At 39.4% G+C, this 20,258-nt stretch overlaps 1 pseudogene; it reads left to right on the top strand.

Moving 5' to 3' along the window:
* The first annotated feature begins 17,130 nt into the window (after nt 1-17,130).
* LOC129462052 (ras-related protein Rab-11A-like) lies at nt 17,131-18,152 on the top strand (annotated as a pseudogene).
* The last annotated feature ends 2,106 nt before the right edge of the window (nt 18,153-20,258 follow it).

Here is a 20,258-nt window from a genome sequence, read left to right on the forward strand (position 1 = left end):
CTGTGGTGCCCACAGCTGGCCGTAAGGCGTCCAACCCTCTGCTGCGTTCAGGCTAGATGGCCCAGCTGCTTGGAGCCATCCTTGGCAAGTCACACTGAACCTGTCTGTCATGGCACAGACAAGGAGGGGCGCTGGGTTCCCAAGCCCGGGCGCCCGGGGGTCCTGTGGCCTCCTTTTCAGGAGGCTCAAAGAGTGGGCGTTTGTTTATTGATACAGCCACGCATTCAGCACCTCTGGGATACCCCGAAGATTTTACAAAGCACTATGCTTGTTTTTAAATGGTCTAAGGTTTGTTTTGTTTTGTTTCCCGTGTTGTCTCTTTGCCGCTTACCAAGGAGGGTGGAATTTTGCTGTTTTGGGAAATATTTTTAAGAAAGAATTAATGTGTAATTATAGGAAAATATATCTATAAGACTGACCAGAACACATTTATATGTTCTTTGCAAGAGTAGGCATGCGTTATTGATCTTTGGTTTTCTTTTCTTAAATGGAAATATCCTAGTTTGGCCAGATGTAAGATTCAAGTAATCTGATGTAATTAGACCCGGTAAAAGATATATGTCCTTTGGCCCGGGATTCACTAAGAGCCTCTTTTTGTTTAGCTAATAATTCTTTTTCCATCTCTTTGCTTGCTTTATATGTGGAAGAACAGTCTTTGTACAAAGATGAACGTATCTAAACTAAGTCCAATGCCAAGCAGATCACCAAAGGAGAGTGAAGTTTGCCTTTACTCAGACATTTGCACATGGTGATCCACAGCTGAAACAGTTTTAGACTTGAAGTCAGGAATCCTAGGTTCTGGCCCTGAGTGTGTGACCTCAGTCACCACTGTATCCCTCGAAGCCTTGATTACCTCCTTTATTTAATAGCGATCAAGTATTTCCCTTCCTGCTTCACAGAGTAGTTATGTAAATAAAATGCAATGATGTAGGCAAAAGCATAATGTCACCTGGAAAACACTATGCTAGAAAATCAAAGTGTGTTTTAAACTAGGGTCAGCATATAATTTATCCTCCAAACTGGACCTTTTTTTTTTTTTAAGAGTAAAAGGAGGAGCGCTTTTAAAAGTTATACAAGGGAATAGGCATAAACTGGGACTTTCCTAGGCAAACTGAGACAAATGGTCACCTGAATTCTAACTTGATTAACACATACTTTTGCCTTGTCTTAAAAGAGAATTTAAGGCTGGGCACGGTGGCTCAGCCTGTCATCCTAGCACTTTGGGAGGCTGAGGTGGGAGGATTGCTTGAGCTTAGGAGCTTGAGACCAGCCTGGGCAACATAGACCTTGTCTCGATCAAAAAACCATAATAATACTTTTAAAAGAATTTAAGGCTACTTACAAAAATATCTGTAATAGGTTTTTTTTTTATTATTATACTTTAGGTTTTAGGGTACATGTGCACAATGTGCAGGTTTGTTACATATGTATCCATGTGCCATGTTGTTTTGCTGCACCCATTAACTCGTCATTTAGCATTAGGTATATCTCCTAATGCTGTCCCTCCCCCTCCCCCCACCCCACAACAGTCCCCAGAGTGTGATGTTCCCCTTCCTGTGTCCATGAGTTCTCATTGTTCAATTCCCACCTGAGTGAGAACATGCGGTGTTTGGTTTTTTGTCCTTGCGATAGTTTACTAAGAATGATGTTTTCCAGTTTCATCCATGTCCCTACAAAGGATATCAACTCATTATTTTTTATGGCTGCATAGTATTCCATGGTATATATGTGCCACATTTTCTTAATCCAGTCTATCATTGTTGGACATTTGGGTTGGTTCCAATTCTTTACTATTGTGAATAGTGCCACAATAAACATACGTGTGCATGTGTCTTTACAGCAGCATGATTTATAGTCCTTTGGGTATATACCCAGTAATGGGATGGCTGGTTCAAATGGTATTTCTAGTTCTAGATCCCTGAGGAATCGCCACACTGACTTCCACAATGGTTGAACTAGTTTACAGTCCCACCAACAGTGTAAAAGTGTTCCTATTTCTCCACATCGTCTCCAGCACCTGTTGTTTCCTGACTTTTTAATGATGGCCATTCTAACTGGTGTGAGATGGTATCTCATTGTGGTTTTGATTTGCATTTCTCTGATGGCCAGTGATGATGAGCATTTTTGCCTGTGTTTTTTGGCTGCATAAATGTCTTCTTTTGAGAAGTGTCTGTTCATGTCCTTCGCCCACTTTTCGATGGGGTTGTTTGTTTTTTTCTTGTAAATTTGTTTGAGTTCATTGTAGATTCTGGATATTAGCCCTCTGTCAGATGAGTAGGTTGCAAAAATTTTCTCCCATTCTGTAGGTTGCCTGTACACTCTGATGGTAGTTTCTTTTGCTGTGCAGAAGCTCTTTAGTTTAATTAGATCTCATTTGTCAACTTTGGCTTTTGTTGCCATTGCTTTTGGTGTTTTAGACATGAAGTCCTTGCCCACGCCTATGTCCTGAATGGTATTGCCTAGGTTTTCTTGTAGGATTTTAATGGTTTCAGGTCTAACATGTAAGTCTTTAATCCGTCTTGAATTAATTTTTGTATAAGGTGTAAGGAAGGGATCCAGTTTCAGCTTTCTACATATGGCTAGCCAGTTTTCCCAGCACCATTTATTAAATAGGGAATCCTTTCCCCATTTCTTGTTTTTGTCAGGTTTGTCAAAGATCAGATAGTTGTAGATATGCAGCATCATTTCTGAGGGCTCTGTTCTGTTCCATTGATCTATGTCTCTGTTGTGGTACCAGTACCATGCTGTTTTGGTTACTGTAGCCTTGTAGTATAGTTTGAAGTCAGGTAGCGTGATGCCTCCAGCTTTGTTCTTTTGGCTTAGGATTGACTTGGCGATGCGGGCTCTTTTTTGGTTCCATATGAACTTTAAAGTAGTTTTTTCCAATTCTGTGAAGAAAGTCATTGGTAGCTTGATGGGGATGGCATTGAATCTATAAATTACCTTGGGCAGTATGGCCATTTTCACGATATTGATTCTTCCAACCCATGAGCATGAAATGTTCTTCCATTTGTTTGTATCCTCTTTTATTTCATTGAGCAGTGGTTTGTAGTTCTCCTTGAAGAGGTCCTTCACATCCCTTGTAAGTTGGATTCCTAGGTATTTTATTCTCTTTGAAGCAATTGTGAATGGGAGTTCACTCATGATTTGGCTCCCTGTTTGTCTGTGATTGGTGTACAAGAATGCTTGTGATTTTTGTACATTGATTTTGTATCCTGAGACTTTGCTGAAGTTGCTAATCAGCTTAAGGAGACTTTGGGCTGAGACGATGGGGTTTTCTAGATATACAATCATGTCATCTGCAAACAGGGACAATTTGACTTCCTCTTTTCCTAATTGAATACCCTTTATTTCCTTCTCCTGCCTGATTGCCCTGGCCAGAACTTCCAGCACTATGTTGAATAGGAGTGGTGAGAGAGGGCATCCCTGTCTTGTGCCAGTTTTCAAAGGGAATGCTTCCAGTTTTTGCCCATTCAGTATGATATTGGCTGTGGGTTTGTCATAGGTAGCTCTTATTATTTTGAGATATGTCCCATCAATACCTAATTTATTGAGAGTTTTTAGCATGAAGGGTTGTTGAATTTTGTCAAAGGCCTTTTCTGCACATCTATTGAGATAATCATGTGGTTTTTGTCTTTGGTTCTGTTTATATGCTGGATTACACTTATTGATTTGTGTATGTTGAACCAGCCTTGCATCCCAGGGATGAAGCCCACTTGATCATGGTGGATAAGCTTTTTGATGTGCTGCTGCATTCGGTTTGCCAGTATTTTATTGAGGATTTTTGCATCAATGTTCATCAAGGATATTGGTCTGAAATTCTCTTTTTTGGTTATGTCTCTGCCAGGCTTTGGTATCAGGACGATGCTGGCTTCATAAAATGTGTTAGGGAGGATTCCCTCTTTTTCTATCGATTGGAATAGTTTCAGAAGGAATGGTACCAGTTCCTCCTTGTACCTCTGGTAGAATTCGGCTGTGAATCCATCACGTCCTGGACTCTTTTTGGTTGGTAAGCTATTGATTATTGCCACAATTTCAGAACCTGTTATTGGTCTATTCAGAGATTCAACTTCTTCCTGGTTTAGTCTTGGGAGGGTGTATTTGTTGAGGAATTTATCCATTTCTTCTAGATTTTCTAGTTTATTTGTATAGAGGTGTTTGTAGTATTCTCTGATGGTAGATTGTATTTCTGTGGGATCAGTGATGATATCCCCTTTTTCATTTTTTATTGCTTCTATTTGATTCTTCTCTCTTTTCTTCTTTATTAGTCTTGCTAGCAGTCTATCAATTTTGTTGATCTTTTCAAAAAACCAGCTCCTGGATTCATTAATTTTTTGAAGGGTTTTTTGTGTCTCTATTTCCTTTAGTTCTGCTCTGATTTTAGTTATTTCTAGCCTTCTGCTAGCTTTTGAATGTGTTTGCTCTTTCTTTTCTCGTTCTTTTAATTGTGATGTTAGGGTGTCAATTTTGGATCTTTCCTGCTTTCTCTTGTGGGCATTTAGTGCTATAAATTTCCCTCTACCCACTGCTTTGAATGTGTCCCAGAGATTCTGGTATGTTGTGTCTTTGTTCTCATTGATTTCAAAGAACGTCTTTATTTCTGCCTTCATTTCATTATGTACCCAATAGTCATTCAGGAGCAGGTTGTTCAGTTTCCATGTAGTTGAGTGGTTTTGAGTGAGTTTCTTAATCCTGAGTTCTAGTTTGATTGCACTGTGGTCTGAGAGACAGTTTGTTATAATTTCTGTTCTTTTACATTTGCTGAGGAGAGCTTTACTTCCAACTATGTGGTCAAGTTTGGAATAGGTGTGGTGTGGTGCTGAAAAAAATGTATATTCTGTTGATTTGGGGTGGAGATTTCTGTAGATGTCTATTAGGTCCACTTTGTGCAGAGCTGAGTTCAATTCCTTGATATCCTTGTTAACTTTCTGTCTCGTTGATCTGTCTAATGCTGACAGTGGGGTGTTAAAATCTCCCATTATTATTGTGTGGGAGTTTAAGTTCCTTTGTAGGTCACTCAGGACTTGCTTTATGAATCTGAGTGCTCCTGTGTTGGGTGCATATATATTTAGCATAGTTAGCTCTTCTTGTTGAATTGATCCCTTTACCATTGTGTAATGGCCTTCTTTGTCTCTTTTGATCTTTGTTGGTTTAAAGTGTATTTTATCAGAGACTAGGATTGCAACCCCTGCCTTTTTTTGTTTTCCATTTGCTTGATAGATCTTCCTCCATCCCTTTATTTTGAGTCTATGTGTGTCTCTGCACGTGAGATGGGTTTCCTGAATACAGCACACTGATGGGTCCTGACTCCTTATCCAGTTTGCCAGTCTGTGTCTTTTAATTGGAGCATTTAGCCCATTTACATTTAAAGTTAATATTGTTATGTGTGAATCTGATCCTGTCATTATGATGTTAGTTGGTTATTTTGCTCGTTAGTTGATGCAGTTTCTTCCTAGCTTCGATGGTCTTTACAATTTGGCATGTTTTTGCAGTGGCTGGTACCGGTTGTTCCTTTCCATATTTAGTGCTTCCTTCAGGAGCTCTTTTAGGGCAGGCCTGGTGGTGACAAAATCACTCAGCATTTGCTTGTCTGTAAAGTATTTTATTTCTCCTTCACTTATGCAGCTTAGTTTGGCCGGATATGAAATTCTGGGTTGAAAATTCTTTTCTTTAAGAATGTTGAATATCAGCCCCCACTCTCTTCTGGCTTGTAGAGTTTCTGCCGAGAGATCAGCTGTTAGTCTGATGGGCTTCCCTTTGTGGGTAACCCGACCTTTCTCTCTGGCTGCCCTTAACATTTTTTCCTTCATTTCAACTTTGGTGAATCTGACAATTATGTGTCTTGGAGTTGCTCTTCTCGCGGAGTATCTTTGTGGCGTTCTCTGTATTTCCTGAATCTGAATGTTGGCCTGCCTTGCTAGATTGGGGAAGTTCTCCTGGATAATATCTTGCAGAGTGTTTTCCAACTTGGTTCCATTCTCCCCGTCATTTTCAGGTACACCAATCAGACATAGGTTTGGTCTTTTCACATAGTCCCAAATTTCTTGGAGGCTTTGTTCATTTCTTTTTATTCTTTTTTCTCTAAACTTCCCTTCTCGCTTCATTTCATTCATTTCATCTTCCATCAGCGATACCCTTTCTTCCAGTTGATCACATCTGCTACCGAGGCTTCTGCAATCTTCGCGTAGTTCTCGATACTTGGCTTTCAGCTCCATCAGCTCCTTTACGTCGTTCTCTCCATTGGTTATTCTAGTTATCCATTCTTCTAATTTTTTTTCAAAGTTTTTAACTTCTTTGCTATTGTTTTGAATTTCCTCCCGTAGCTCGGAGTAATTTGATCTTCTGAAGCCTTCTTCTCTCAACTCGTCAAAGTCATCCTCCATCCAGCTTTGTTCCGTTGCTGGTGAGGAACTGCGTTCCTTTGGAGGAGGAGAGGTGCTCTGCTTTTTAGAGTTTCCAGTTTTTCTGCTCTGTTTTTTCCCCATCTTTGTGGTTTTATCTACTTTTGGTCTTTGATGATGGTGATATACAGATGGGTTTTTGGTGTGGATGTCCTTTCTGTTTGTTAGTTTTCCTTCTACCAGACAGGACCCTCAGCTGCAGGTCTGTTGGAGTTTACTAGAGGTCCACTCCAGACCCTGTTTGGCTGAGTGTCAGCAGTGGTGGCTGCAGAACAGCAGATTTTCGTGAGACCACAAATTCAGCTGTCTGATAGTTCCTCTGGAAGTTTTGTCTCAGAGGAGTACCCGGCCGAGTGAGGTGTCAGTCTGTCCCTACTGGGGGATGCCTCCCAGTTAGGCTGCACGGGAGTGAGGGACCCACTTTAGGAGGCAGTCTGTCAGTTCTCAGATCTCCAGCTGTGTGCTGGGAGAACCACTACTCTCTTCAAAGCTGTCAGTCAGACAGGGACATTTAAGTCTGTGGAGATTCCTGCTGACTTTTTGTTTGTCTGTGCCCTGCCCCCAGAGGTGGAGCCTACAGAGGCAGGCAGGCCTCCTTGAGCTGTGGTGGGCTCCACCCAGTTCGAGCTTCCTGGCTGCTTTGTTTACCTAAGCAAGCCTGGGCAATGGCGGCCACCCCTCCCCCAGCCTGGCTGCGGCCTTGCAGTTTGATCTCAGACTGCTGTGCTAGCAATCAGCGAGACTCCGTGGGCATAGGACCCTCCGAGCCAGGTGCGGGACACAATCTCCTAGTGTGCCGTTTTCCAGGCCCGTTGGAAAAGCGCAGTATTAGAGTGGGACTGACCTGATTTTCCAGGTGCCATCTGTTACCCCTTTCTTTGACTAGGAAAGGGAACTCCCTGACCCCTTGCGCTTCCCGAGTGAGGCAATGCCTCGCCCTGCTTTGGCTCACGCACAGTGCGCTTCACTGACTGTCCTGCACCCACTGTTTGGCACTCCCTAGTGAGATGAAACCGGTACCTCAAACAGAAATGCAGAAATCACCCGTCTTCTGTGTCGCTCAGGCTGGGAGCTGTAGACCGGAGCTGTTCCTATTCGGCCATCTTGGCTCCACCCCTGTAATAGGTTTTGTTGTCGTTGTTTTAGATAGGGAAATTTCAGGGAAGGATAGTGAGGGTGGTAGATCATGATTATAAAGCAAGAACCAGGAAGCTTCCTCAAATATCTGGAAAGTCAAGTGCAGTTTCACAATTGCATCCTAAGATTTCCATGTGGAAAGGGTTTGAAGAGGCCCCTCCTCTTAAATGGTGAAGATTGTGGCTAGGAAGTGTGGTAAAGAAGAAAGAAGTGTGATGATTTGAGAAGGAAGTACCCTGACTGCTCCACTTTCAACACTTTCAACACCATCCTCGAAAAGGGAGAAGAAGAAGAAGAGGAGAAAATGGGTACTACACCAGTGTTGACCAGGGTGACTAAAGGTGGTGAGATGATTTCATACGTGCAGTTTATTCCTTTTAATTCCCGTCCCCTCCACTGCTGACCTTCATATATAAATGGTATCAGTTATATTCATTCTCCCATTTAGCTGACAGCTATGCTGACATAAAAGGCAACCAATGAGAAAAGTGCAGACCAAGCTGGCCTGTAATCCCAGCACTTCGGGAGGCTGAAGAGGGCAGATCACTTGAGGTCAGGAGTTCGAGACCAGCCTGGCCAACATGGCGAGACCCCGTCTCTACTAAAAATACAAAAATTAGCCAGGTGTAATGGCAGGTGCCTATAATCCTAGCTACTCAGGAGGCTGAGGCAGGAGGATCACTTGAACCCAGGAGGCGGAGGTTGCAGTGAGCCGAGATCACACTGTTGCACTATATCCTGGGCAACATGAGCGAGACTGTCTCCAAAAAAAAAAGTGCAGACCAGACTAGAAGTCAGAAGACATGGCTGTCCTGAAGCTCCACCCAGCAGAGGTGTGGGGCCGTTAAGGTCTCTCTTGAACATTGTTATTTCAGATCTTTGATGGTGATAATGATATTGAGCTGGTGACAGATAGATCTCCATAATGTGCAGGATGGGCCAGAAATCCCAACTGTAGAGGAGACTAGTTCAGAGCCTACTGAAGTGACCCAGATGAGATTCTGACCCCAGGTAGAGAAGGCAAGGAGGAAAGATGGATTTTGAGGTGGCTAGGAGATGGAATGTGCAGAACTCGTTGACTAGATGTGAAAGAGCATTGTTTCTGTTTGCAAAATTGTGCAGTGTTCCAGCATACACTCTTCTGCTTCCAAAGTGATTCGATCTTCCAGTGAGAACAGGAGCTCCCACTGTGATGCCAGGTAGCCACAGCAAGGATGGCACTCCCATAGTTCTGGTGTCAAGAAGGAAGATGAAAATGGAGAAGAGGTGGGTTTTACCTGTCCCTGCTAACCACTGAAAGTCCAAGATCCTCACTATCCCCGTGGCAACAGGTGGAGACTTCCAGGAGTAGTCAGACTCCTGGTTTCCACTGGTCTTTGCATGTCAGGGATGTTCCTAAGTGAGACGTTTGTCAGTCAGAAACTGTCTTTCATAACAGACTGATACCTTGGTACTGATTTGAAGGACTGCTTTTTTTTTCCCAAAAAATTCATGGATTCTTACCTTTTAAACTAATGCAACTTATGACTTGGGAAGTGGCAGTTTGTTCCAAACAGCCCTAATGTTTTGTTTTGGGAAAAATCAGTACTGTGGAACATTAGATCATATTTCTAAATAATCTTGGTTGTAAATGAAAGAGGGGACCAGCAAAACAGAGATCATTTAGGATAAATGTAGGATAGAACACTGGGGAGGCAAAATAAACTGTTCAAATAAGTAGGAGCTGACTCTGAAAATATAACAGAAAAAAATGCCAAAAAATTAGACATAGTTACTATATAATCCACCAATTCTACTTCTGGATATATATTCCCAGATGAAGTGAAAGCTGGAAATTGAACAGATATTTGTACATTCATTTTCATATTAGTATTCACAACTGCCAAAAGCTGGAAACAACTCAAATGTCCGTCAGTGGATGAACAGATAAACAAAATGTAGTATAAAGCATACAGTGGAATATTACTCAGTCTTAAGAAATGAAATTCTGACATGCTACAACATGGATGAACCTTGAAGACATTATGCTAAGTAAATAAACTGAACATAAAAGGACAAATATTGTATGATTCTATTTATTAGCAGGGCCTAGCATAGTCAAATTCATGAGACAGAAAGTAGAATGATGGTTCCCAGGGTCTGGGATGTGGAGGGAATGGGAATTATTGTTTAATGGGTATGGCATTTCGGTTTAGGATGGTGAAAGAGTTCAGTGGATGGATGGTGGTGAGGGTTTTTCAGCCATGTGAATGCACTTAATGCCACTGAGTTGTATATTTAAAATGGTTAACATGGTAAATTTTATGTATATTTTATTAAAATTTTTAAGGGGTTAAAAATGCCAGGGAAAACAGTTCTGAGAGTTTGAACTTTAATCTCTGTAGACAGTTTAAAGCCCTTATCAGATTTTTGAAGTTTCTTTGAAGTCCTGTGTTCCATCTTAAAAAAGGCATGACAATTTTCCATTCTGGTCCCTAACATATTTATCTTTATCTTCATACCATTTTTCATGTAATGCATTCAGCTAGTGTTGTTTGAGTGCCCACTTTGGACCACTTACAGTTCTTGGCAGTGGTGGAGTGGGGAAAAAAAGACAAGGCTGAGGACATGATCGGGATGGGGAGGGGGATGATGGAGAAATGAAGAAATGATGCTAGCATTACCTAGCATCCTGCAAAATCCATGAGCCAGGGGTGTGGCACTCGTTTAGTTCCCGGCTTTCTGTTCTCTCCTGTTGGATAGATTGGACTGGAAGTCAGGATGCTCCCTTTCAAGGAGCTCTGACGATGGGGCCAGGACATTCTCCATTTCTTCCTTGCTTTCCTACTCTCTGATCTGTTCCCATGCTGCAAAAGGCAGCTTCTGTATAAATGATTTCTGACACCCCAGGGAACTTGTATTTTTCTATGAGAACTTTCTGTTTGTAGATTATCTGAGAGTGAGGATCACTGAGCTTTAGACTTGGCCCTGGGTGTTGCTACAGAATTCACATTAACCCCAGATTTGTCATGACTTGGGATTTGGATTGCACTCAACTCTCATTTTGATAATTACCGTTTATGAAAGAATCAAAATGTGCCAGGCACTATTGAGCTCATCAGCTCATTTAATACTCAGGAGAGCTTTATCCAGCAGTTTTGCTTAATACTTAAAAGCAGGGCTCTGGAATCAGAATGCCCAAAGTCCATTCCTGGTTGTACCACTTACCAGCCTGTGACTTCCGACACATGACAGCCCATTGCTCTGAGCCTTGTTTTCACACCTATAAAATAGAATAATAATAGTATCTAGCTGTTGTGAGGATAAAATGAGATAATACTTATAGAGTACCTGACAGTAAGTACTCTTTTTTAAACAGTATGCATTTTATCATCCTCATTTTATAGATGAGAAAATTGAGGCTCAGAGATGTTAAACCAGTTGCCCAAAGTCAAACTGATAGTGAAGGGCACAGATAGGATTGAAACCCAGGATCATCAGACGCCTAGGTGGGTGGTCCTGATGACTCTGCTGTATTGTTTGCCCAGAGAGCTGAATTGCCAGGATTGGTGGTTTCTGAGAGGACCTCATTAGAGCATAGTTTCTTTCACTCGACGTTCTCATTTGAATGCTGAGACCATTGCGGTGGCAATACTCGATGACGACTTTCCACCCTACCGTGTGATGTGCAGTAGGCTTATGGTGTCTCTCTAGCATCTTAATTTCCCTAGAGTAAAATGCTATGAAATAAATAAGAAAAACAATTTTTATAATGCTATTAACAGAAGCCAACCTCTGTCCTGATTTGCTATAAGAGCAGTCGTACTCCAGTGTCTACAGCTCTGATCTCTTTCTAACTCAATTCTGCTGTCCAAAGTATGGGTCTCAGCTGGGTCCCACAAGGGATGGAGGCTGTTCATAGGCAATTTGCAACGTGAATACCTACATATAACTCAGACCTAATGTTAGTCCTTTCCTGAATCGTCTGCATGCCTCAGGCACTCTGTTAATCTCCCTCTTCTTCTTGCTGCCTGCTCCATTTCTCTGTACCCATTACTGGATGTTCTTCCAACTCCTGATTTCTGTCGAACAAAAAGGGCAAACATTAATTTCTACTAAGATGAGACCTCAAGGAGGAAGAAGGCTTAAGCCAAGTGTCAGTGAGCAGAGAATTCCAATACCAAACTGCAAAGCATTATTTACCCTACAGACAAACGTATGTACACACATACACACACACACACACACACACACACACACACACACACACACACACACACACACACACAGTGCTTGGCTACCACAACCCAATAAGAGAAGCCAGTTCTAGACTGCTAAAACAGCAGCAATTTCACCTTCAGTGGTAGTAAGGATGGAAAGCACTCAAGAGGTTCCATTTACATACAAAGCCATGTATATTTGCTTTGTATATTTGTATATTAGCTGGGACTACAGGCACGTACCACCACATCTGGCTAATTTTTCAATTTTTTGTAGAGACAAGGTCTCACTATATTGCCCCAAGCCCGTCTCAAACTCCTGGCCTCAAGCAATCCTTCCACTTCAGCCTCCTAAAGGTGCTGGGCATGAGCCACTGTGACTGGCCCCAAGCCCAAGTTCTTAACCATTACTGCCCTAAAACAACAAATGCTTTTAGGCAATCCTAGTTTGCCAAGGTCAATATTTCCTGCAGCCTCTATAGTGTGTGTGTATTCATATTTGTCATACATTTAGATAAAATGTATGATAATTGTAACAATAGATTGCTTAAAGGATAGAGAGGAGGAAATAGGTTTTAAGTTTCTTTAAATATATGCATTGTTAGTGTTTTGTTTAGGACAGTCAATTACCTCATAAGGAGATTAAAAAATGAGGAGAAAAATCTTTTACGTATACTCAAATGTTTACCACTTCTTCCAAAATGTGTAACAAATTATTGCTGACTGTAGTCACCCTTTTGTGCTATCACATACAAAATCATATTCATTGTATCTAAGTATATTTTTGTACCTACTCACCATCCCCTTTTCTTACCCCTGCCCCCACTACCCTTCCCAGCTTCTGGTAACCATCCTCCTACTCTCTGTCTCCGTGAGTTCAATTGTTTTAAATTTAGCTCCCACAAATGAGTGAGAACATGTGAAGTTTGTCTTTCTGTGCCTGGCTTATTTCACTTAACACAATGTCCTCCAGTTCCATCCATGTCATTGCAAATGACAGAATCTTATTCTTTTTTATGACTGAAAAGTATTCCACTGTGTATATGTACCACATTTTGTTTATCCATTCATTTGTTGATGGGCACTTAGGTTGATTCCAAATCCTGGCTATTGTGAATAGTGCTGCAATAAACATGGGAGTATAGATATCTCTTTGATATATTAATTTTCTTTCTTTTGGGTATATATTAGCAGTGGGGTTGATGGATCATATGGTAGTTCTATCTTAGTTTGTTGAGGAACCTCATACTGTTTTTATAGTAGCTGTATTAATTTACATTCCCACCAATATTGTATGAGGATTTCTCTTTCTCCACATCTTCACCTACATTCATTATTGCCTGTCTTTTTGATAAAAAAAATTTTAACTGGGGTAAGATGATATTTCATAGTAGGTTTAGTTTGCACTTCTGTGATGATCAGTGATTTTGAGCACATTTTCATATACCTGTTTGCCATTTGATGTCGTCTTTCGAGAAATGTCTGTTCAGATCTTAAGCTCATTTTAAAATCAGACTGTTAAATTTGTTTTGTTTCCTATTAAGTTGTTTGAGCTCCTTATATATTTGGGTTATTAATCCCTTGCCAGATGGGTAGTTTACAAATATTTCCACCCATTCTGTGGGTCGTCTCTTCACTTTGATGATTGTTTCCTTTGTTGTGCAGAAGCTTTTTAATGTGATCCTCTTTGTCCTTCGTTGCTTTGGCAGCCTGTGCTTTTGGGGTACTGCTCAAGAAATTTCTGCCCAGACCAAGGTCCTGGAGAGTTTCTCCAAAGTTTTATTTTAGTAGTTTCATAGTTTTGGGTATTAAATTTAAGTCTTTATCCATTTTGATTTAATCCATTTTGATTTTATTTTTCTATATGGTGAGAGATAGGGGTCTAGTTTCATTCTTCTGTGTATTTATTGCGTCATTTATTGAAGAGACTGTCTTTTCCCCATTGAATGTTTTTGGCAACTTTGTCAAAAATGAGTTCACTGTAGATGTATGGACTTATTTCTGGGTTCTCTATTCTGTTCCATTGATGTATGTGTCCGTTTTAATGCAAGTACCATGCCATTTTGGTTACTATAGCTCTGTAGTATAACTTGAAGTCAGGTAATATGATTCCTCTAGTTCTGTTCTTTTTGTTCAGGATGGCTTTGGCTATTCTGGGTTTTTTGTGGTTCCATATACATTTTAGGATTGTTTTTTCTGTATCTGTAAAGAATGTCATTGGTATTTTGATAGGGATTATATTGAATCTGTAGACTACTTAGGATAGTATGGACATTTTAGTAATATTGATTCGTTTAATCCATGAACATGGAATACCTTTCTGTTTTTATTGTGCCCTGTTTAATTTCTTGCATCAATTTTTTATAGTTTTCATTGTAGAGATCTTTCACTTCTTTGGTTAAGTTTGTTCCTAAGTATTTTATTTGTAGCTGGTGTAAATGGAATTACTTTCTCAATTTCTTTTTCAGACTGTTGCTGTTGGCATATAGAAATGCTACTGATTTTTGGCCAGGCATGGTGGCTCACACCTGTAATCCCAGCACTTTGGAAGGCTGAGGTGAGTGGATCACGAGGTCAGGAAATCGAGACCATCCCGGCTAACACGGTGAAACCCCGTCTCTACTAAAAAAAAAATACAAAAAAATTAGCCAGGCGTGGTGGCGGGCTACTTGGAAGCCTGAGGCAGGAGAATGGTGTGAACCCAGGAGTTGGAGTTTGCAGTGAGCCGAGATCACGCCACTGCACTCCAGCCTGGGGGACAGAGCGAGACTCCATCTCAGAAAAAAAAAGAAAAAGAAATTTTTGTACGTTGATTTTGTATCCTATAACTTCACTGAATTTGTTTGTCAGCTCTAATAGTTTTTTGTGGTGTCTTTAGTTTCTTTAAACATAGGATTATATCATTTGCAAACAAAGATAATTTGACTTCTTCCTTTTCAATTTTCATGCCCTTTATTTCTTTCTCTTGTCTGATTGCTCTAGCTAGGACTTTCAGTCCTATGTTGAATAACAGTGGTGATAGTTAACATCCATTTGTTTCCAGGAATTTTTCACTTTTCTTCTTAATTTCTTCATTGGCCCACTGGTCATTCAGGAGCACATTGTTTAATTTCCATGTGTTTGTAGAGTTTCCAAGTTCTTCTTGTCATTGATTTCTAGTTTTAGTCCATTGTGGTCAGAGAAGATATTTTATATGATTTTGGTTTTTTTTTTTTTAATGTTTTAAGACTTTAGGCTGGATGTGCTAGCTCACGCCTATAATGCTAGCACTTTTGGAGGCTAAGGCAGGTGGGCCACTTGAGTCCAGAGTTTGAGGCCAGCCTGGGAAACATGGTAAAACTGTGTTTCTACAACAAATTACAAAAAATTAGCTGGGCATAGTGGCGTGTGATTGTAGTCCCAGCTACCCAGGAGGCTGAGGTGGAAAGATCACCTGAGCCTGGGAGGTCAAGGCTACAGTGAGCCATTACAGTGAGCCATGGTCACACCACTGCACTCCAGCCTGGGCAACAGAGTAAGACCCTGTCTCAATCAATCAATCAATCAATCAATCAATATTGGCTTTACATATCTAGGTACTCCAGCGTTGAGTGTATTTCTATTTATAATTGTTATATCCTGTTGTTGAATTGATCCTTTTTCCATTATATAATGACCATCTTTGTTTGTATTTATAGTTTTTGTCTTGAAATGTATTTTATCTGATATAGGTATAGCTACTCCTGCTCTTGTTTTGATTTTCATTTGCATGGAATATCTTTTTCCATCCCTTTATTTTCAGTCTATGTGTGTCTTTATAGGTAAAGTGTGTTTTTTTGTAGGCAACAGATCACTGGGTCTTGTTTTGTTTTGTGTTTTTAACCCATGTAGCCAGTCTATGTCTTTAGTTTGGAGAGTTTAGTTCATTTACATTCAATGTTATTAATGATAAGTAAAGACTTACTCCTACCATTTTGTTATTTGTTTTCTGGTTGTTTTGTGGTCTTCTCTTCCTTCTTTCCTTCCTGTCTTCCTTTTTTTGGAAGTGATTTTTTTCTGGTGGTATGTTTTGATTTTTTCTTTTTTTGTGTGTGTAACTGTTGTAGATATTTGATTTGAGGTTACCATGAGGCTTGCAAATAACATCTTGTAACTCATTATTTTAAGCTGATGACAACTTAACTCTGATTGCAAAATTGAACAAAGAAGCTAACAAACAAGCAAGGAGAAAACTAATACAAATTCAATACTTTAACTTCATCTCCTCTCAAGTTTTTGTTGTTTCTGTTTATATCTTATTATACTCTCTGTCTTAAAAATTTGTTGCAGTTATTATTCTTGATAGGTTCATCTTTTTTAGTCTTCCTACTCAAGATATAAGTAGTTTGCACACCACAATTACACTGTTACAATATTCTTTATTTGTTTGTATACTTGTTGTTACTTACCAGTAAGTTTTGTACCTTCAGATGATTTCTTATTGCTCACTAATGTCCCTTTCTTTCAGACTGAATTCCCGTTAGCATTTCTTACAGGACAGTTCTAGTGTTTAAAAAAAAATCACTCAATTTTTGTTAGTCTGATAAAGTCTTTATTTCTCCTTCATGTTTGAAAGATATTTTCACTGGAGATAATATTCCAGGATAAAAGGGTTTTTTTCAGCACTTTAAATATTCATACTACTCTTCTGGCCTGTAAGGTTTCCACTGAAAAATCTGCTGCCAGACATACTGGAGCTGCCTTATATGTTACTTATTTCTTTTGTCTTGGTGCTTTTAGGATCTTTTCTTTATCCTTGACCTTTGGGAGTTTGATTATTAAATGACTTGAGGTAGTCTTATTTGGGTTAAATTTGCTTGGTGTTGTATAACCTTCTTGTACTTGAATATTGACATCTTTCTCCAGGTTTGGAAAGTTCTTTGTTATTATCTCTTTGAATAAACTACCCTATTCTCTCTCTCTACCACCTCTTTAAAGCCAATAATTTAGATTTTTCCTTTTGAGGCTATTTTCTAGACCATGTAAGCATGCTTCATTTTTTTTTATTCTTTTTTCTTTTAACTTCACTGACTCTGTATTTTCAAATAGCCTGTCTTCAAGCTCACTAATTCTTTCTTCTGCTTAATCGGTTTTGCTGTTGAGAGATTCTAATGCATTCTTCAGTTTATCAATTGCGTTGACTAGCTCCAGAATTTCTGCCTGATAATTATTTCTGCTTTTTAATTATTTCAATCTCTTCATTAAATTTATCTGATAGGATTCTGAATTTCTTCTTTGTTTTATCTTGGATTTCGTTGAGCTTCCTCAAAACAGCTATTTTGAATTCTCTGTCAGAAAGGTTACCTATCTCTGTCACTCTGAAATTTGCCACTGCTGCCTTATTTAGTTTGTTTGGTGAGGTCATATGTTCCTGGATGGTACTAATGCTTGTGAATGTTTGTCAATGGCTAGGTATTAAATAATCATTTATTTTTTTCCAATCCTTGCAATCTAGGCTTGTTTATACCCTTCCTTCCTGAGAAAGCTTTCCAAGTATTCAAAGGGAGTTGAGTGTTGTAATCTAAGTCTTTGGTCACTGTCTGGCAACTTTTTATCATTAGTTGTCATCAATATGTGTTGATATAATTTGTAGTTTTCTCTGTTTTTATTCTGCCTGAGGATCATTGAGATTCTTGGATCTCCGGATTGGTACTTTTCATCGAATGTAGAAAATTAGGAGCAGCAATGCCTCCCTAGTCTCACAGATGCCGCTACCGCTCCCACCCCTTTACTCCTCAGTTGTGCAAGGGGCACCTGCAACAATGAGAATGACTACCTCTTTAATGTTATCCTTATTGGAGATTCTGGTGTTGGAAAGAATAATCTCCTGTCTTGATTTACTCAAAATGAGTTTAATCTGGAAAGCAAGAGCACCATTGGAGTAGTTTGCAACAAGAAGCATCCAGATTGATAGGAAAACAATAAAGGCACAGATGTGGGACAGAGCAGGGCAAGAGTAATACCAAGCTATAACATAAGCATATTATCATGGAGATGTAGGTGCCTTATTGGTTTAAGACATTGCTAAACATCTCACATATGAAAATACAGAATGATTGCTGAAAGAACTAAGTGATTACACTGATAGTAACATTGTTGTCACGTTATCATGGACAAATAAGAGTGATTTACATCATCTCAGGGAAGTTCCTAGAGTTGAAGCAAGAGCTTTGGCAGAAAAAATGATTTGTCATTCATTGAGACATCTGCTCTAGACTCTACAAATGTAGAAGCTACTTTTCAGACAATTCTAACAGAGATACCTCACATTGTTTCTCAGAGGCAAATGTCAGACAGAGCCGAAAATGACATGTCCCCAAGCAATAATGTGGTTCCTATGAATGTTCCACCAATCACTGAAAACAAACCAAAGGTGCAGGGCTGTCAGAACATCTAAGGCATTTCTCTTCTCCCCTGGAAGGCAATGTGTAGCACATTTCTCAAGTCTGATATTTAAATACTGAGGAGAACAAAAACCACCCAGTAACAGGCCCTGGAGACAAATACTCCTTGTGGGAGGAATTTAGAAGGGAGCAAAGACCACCTGTTGACCACAAAACAGGCAAAACTCCTTATCTGAAGAATTTAGAAGTAATTAAACTTCCCTAGTATCCAAAGTTGGCATCTGGTTCCAGGCCTCTTTTCAACTTAAAGTTTGTCAGTAACTAGATGTTCTATACATCTCCAGAATGCCATGTCAAAAGTCATTGTGCAATCCTTGCTGACATTAAGGCACCAAAATTACTATAAATGTAATCATTTATTATGACCTATGTGGCTAGTATGGTCCCAATTACCGTCAAGCTCCTGCCTTAAAGTTCATAACTACTCCTAAGGAAAAGTCCACCACGGTGCACTCCGTCCTCTCACTGAGGTTTCTTTCTTTCTAATAGTGCTTTCCTTTTTCAAACCTATACTGTTGTCAGTAAATTCTTACCAACCCGTGAGTCAACCACTTCTAGATGCTGGGGCTCTGATACCTCGCCTGGCAAATATTTTTGTAATTCTTGTGTCATTTTTGTATCTTATTACTTAATACTTATGAATTTTTCCATATCTTCAGTGATTTGATTTTAGTTTTATAAAATTATCCACTTATCCCAAATGATTGCAACCTTTTTCATGCTATGGCTTCACTAGACTTAGTTTAATAAGTGGAGTGTTTGGATTCCTTAATTATTGTTTACTTTTCATTCTGGGAGCCCATCACTGTAGGACATAATAGAACTTGATCACTAGAAGCTCAGACCTATTGGTCTTGATCAAATCAAACTAAGACCTTAGAAATAAGCTATCATTTTGCCACAGAGCAGCTTATAGGTTATATACTCTTCTCTAAGTGCAGTGTATATTTCCACAAATGTAAGGTGGCCCTATAAACATAGCAGGATTTTGATAACTTAAAAATGTTCCATTATTCTGGGAGTCAATTTCTAAAATGCCTTAATAGGTTTATGTGGTTTAGTAAATTTTGTTTTTTAATTTTTGTAAGCATCAGAGTTGATTAGAGAGGGAGACATGTTTTTTTCTGGAGAAGAATTATCTAAACAAACACAAAAGATTTGTTATGGTTTCCTTAGTAGTATGTTTATGGGGCCATATGTTAAATGATGTTTCCCATCAGGCTGGGAACTGGTGAGACTGGTGGAATCCCATCTGAGGTGCCTCTGTTGCAATGATCAGGCAGCCCAAACCATTTAAGCAATCTCATTTTCCAGCATTAGATAATGTGGCGTTTTATTACTCAGGCAATAACTGGTTTAATACTGGTAGTATCAAATTTTGAAGTGCTAATTTTGTCTTAAAACCTTCCAGTAAGTGAAATGAAACCTAGTTTTATGACCATATCTACCAGCAGGCATGGATAATTATTTTGACAATGCTGATATTTGAGTTTTGCAGTATATTATGGAATATAGTTCAGTTAAATCTTTGGTTTCAGTGTGTCTAAAGAATACAATGAGGAATTTCTGTTCAAATGGTACCACTTAAAGGCATGCATTCTTTTAGCATATGAAATGAAATAGCACCTTGAGTTTAAATAGAATGCATTTAGGCATTGCAGAGACTGGATATAATTTTCTTCCACTACATTATTAAAATCAATGAGACAATTAGTTTCTCATTCAGAAATGTGCATACTAATATTTAGTTTTGCTTTCTTGTGGATAATATTAAGCACTTACTCAGCAGTTTTCTGGAAGTTGTGTCAGCTGTAATGATACTACTATTCAGGATAGTGGGATATCCCCAAAAAAATATATATATGTGGGCTTGCTTAGATTACTATGTTTCATAATTCATCTTTTGTCTTTTGCTTTGCTCATGATGTATGGGGAACATGGAAGGCATTGCTGTAGTCAGTCACCTGGGTTTTATTCTGTAGCCATTTTATTATTTTAGTGTATGGGTTATGAAGATACTATTATCTATTGGTGAATTGCTAGTTTGTATTTTTGCATGCTCCGTAACTTGATTTTTTAGTTATTAATTTGGAACATAT

This window comes from Symphalangus syndactylus, chromosome 2 (genome assembly GCF_028878055.3).
Source record: "Symphalangus syndactylus isolate Jambi chromosome 2, NHGRI_mSymSyn1-v2.1_pri, whole genome shotgun sequence".
In the NCBI taxonomy this organism is placed as follows: domain Eukaryota; kingdom Metazoa; phylum Chordata; class Mammalia; order Primates; family Hylobatidae; genus Symphalangus; species Symphalangus syndactylus.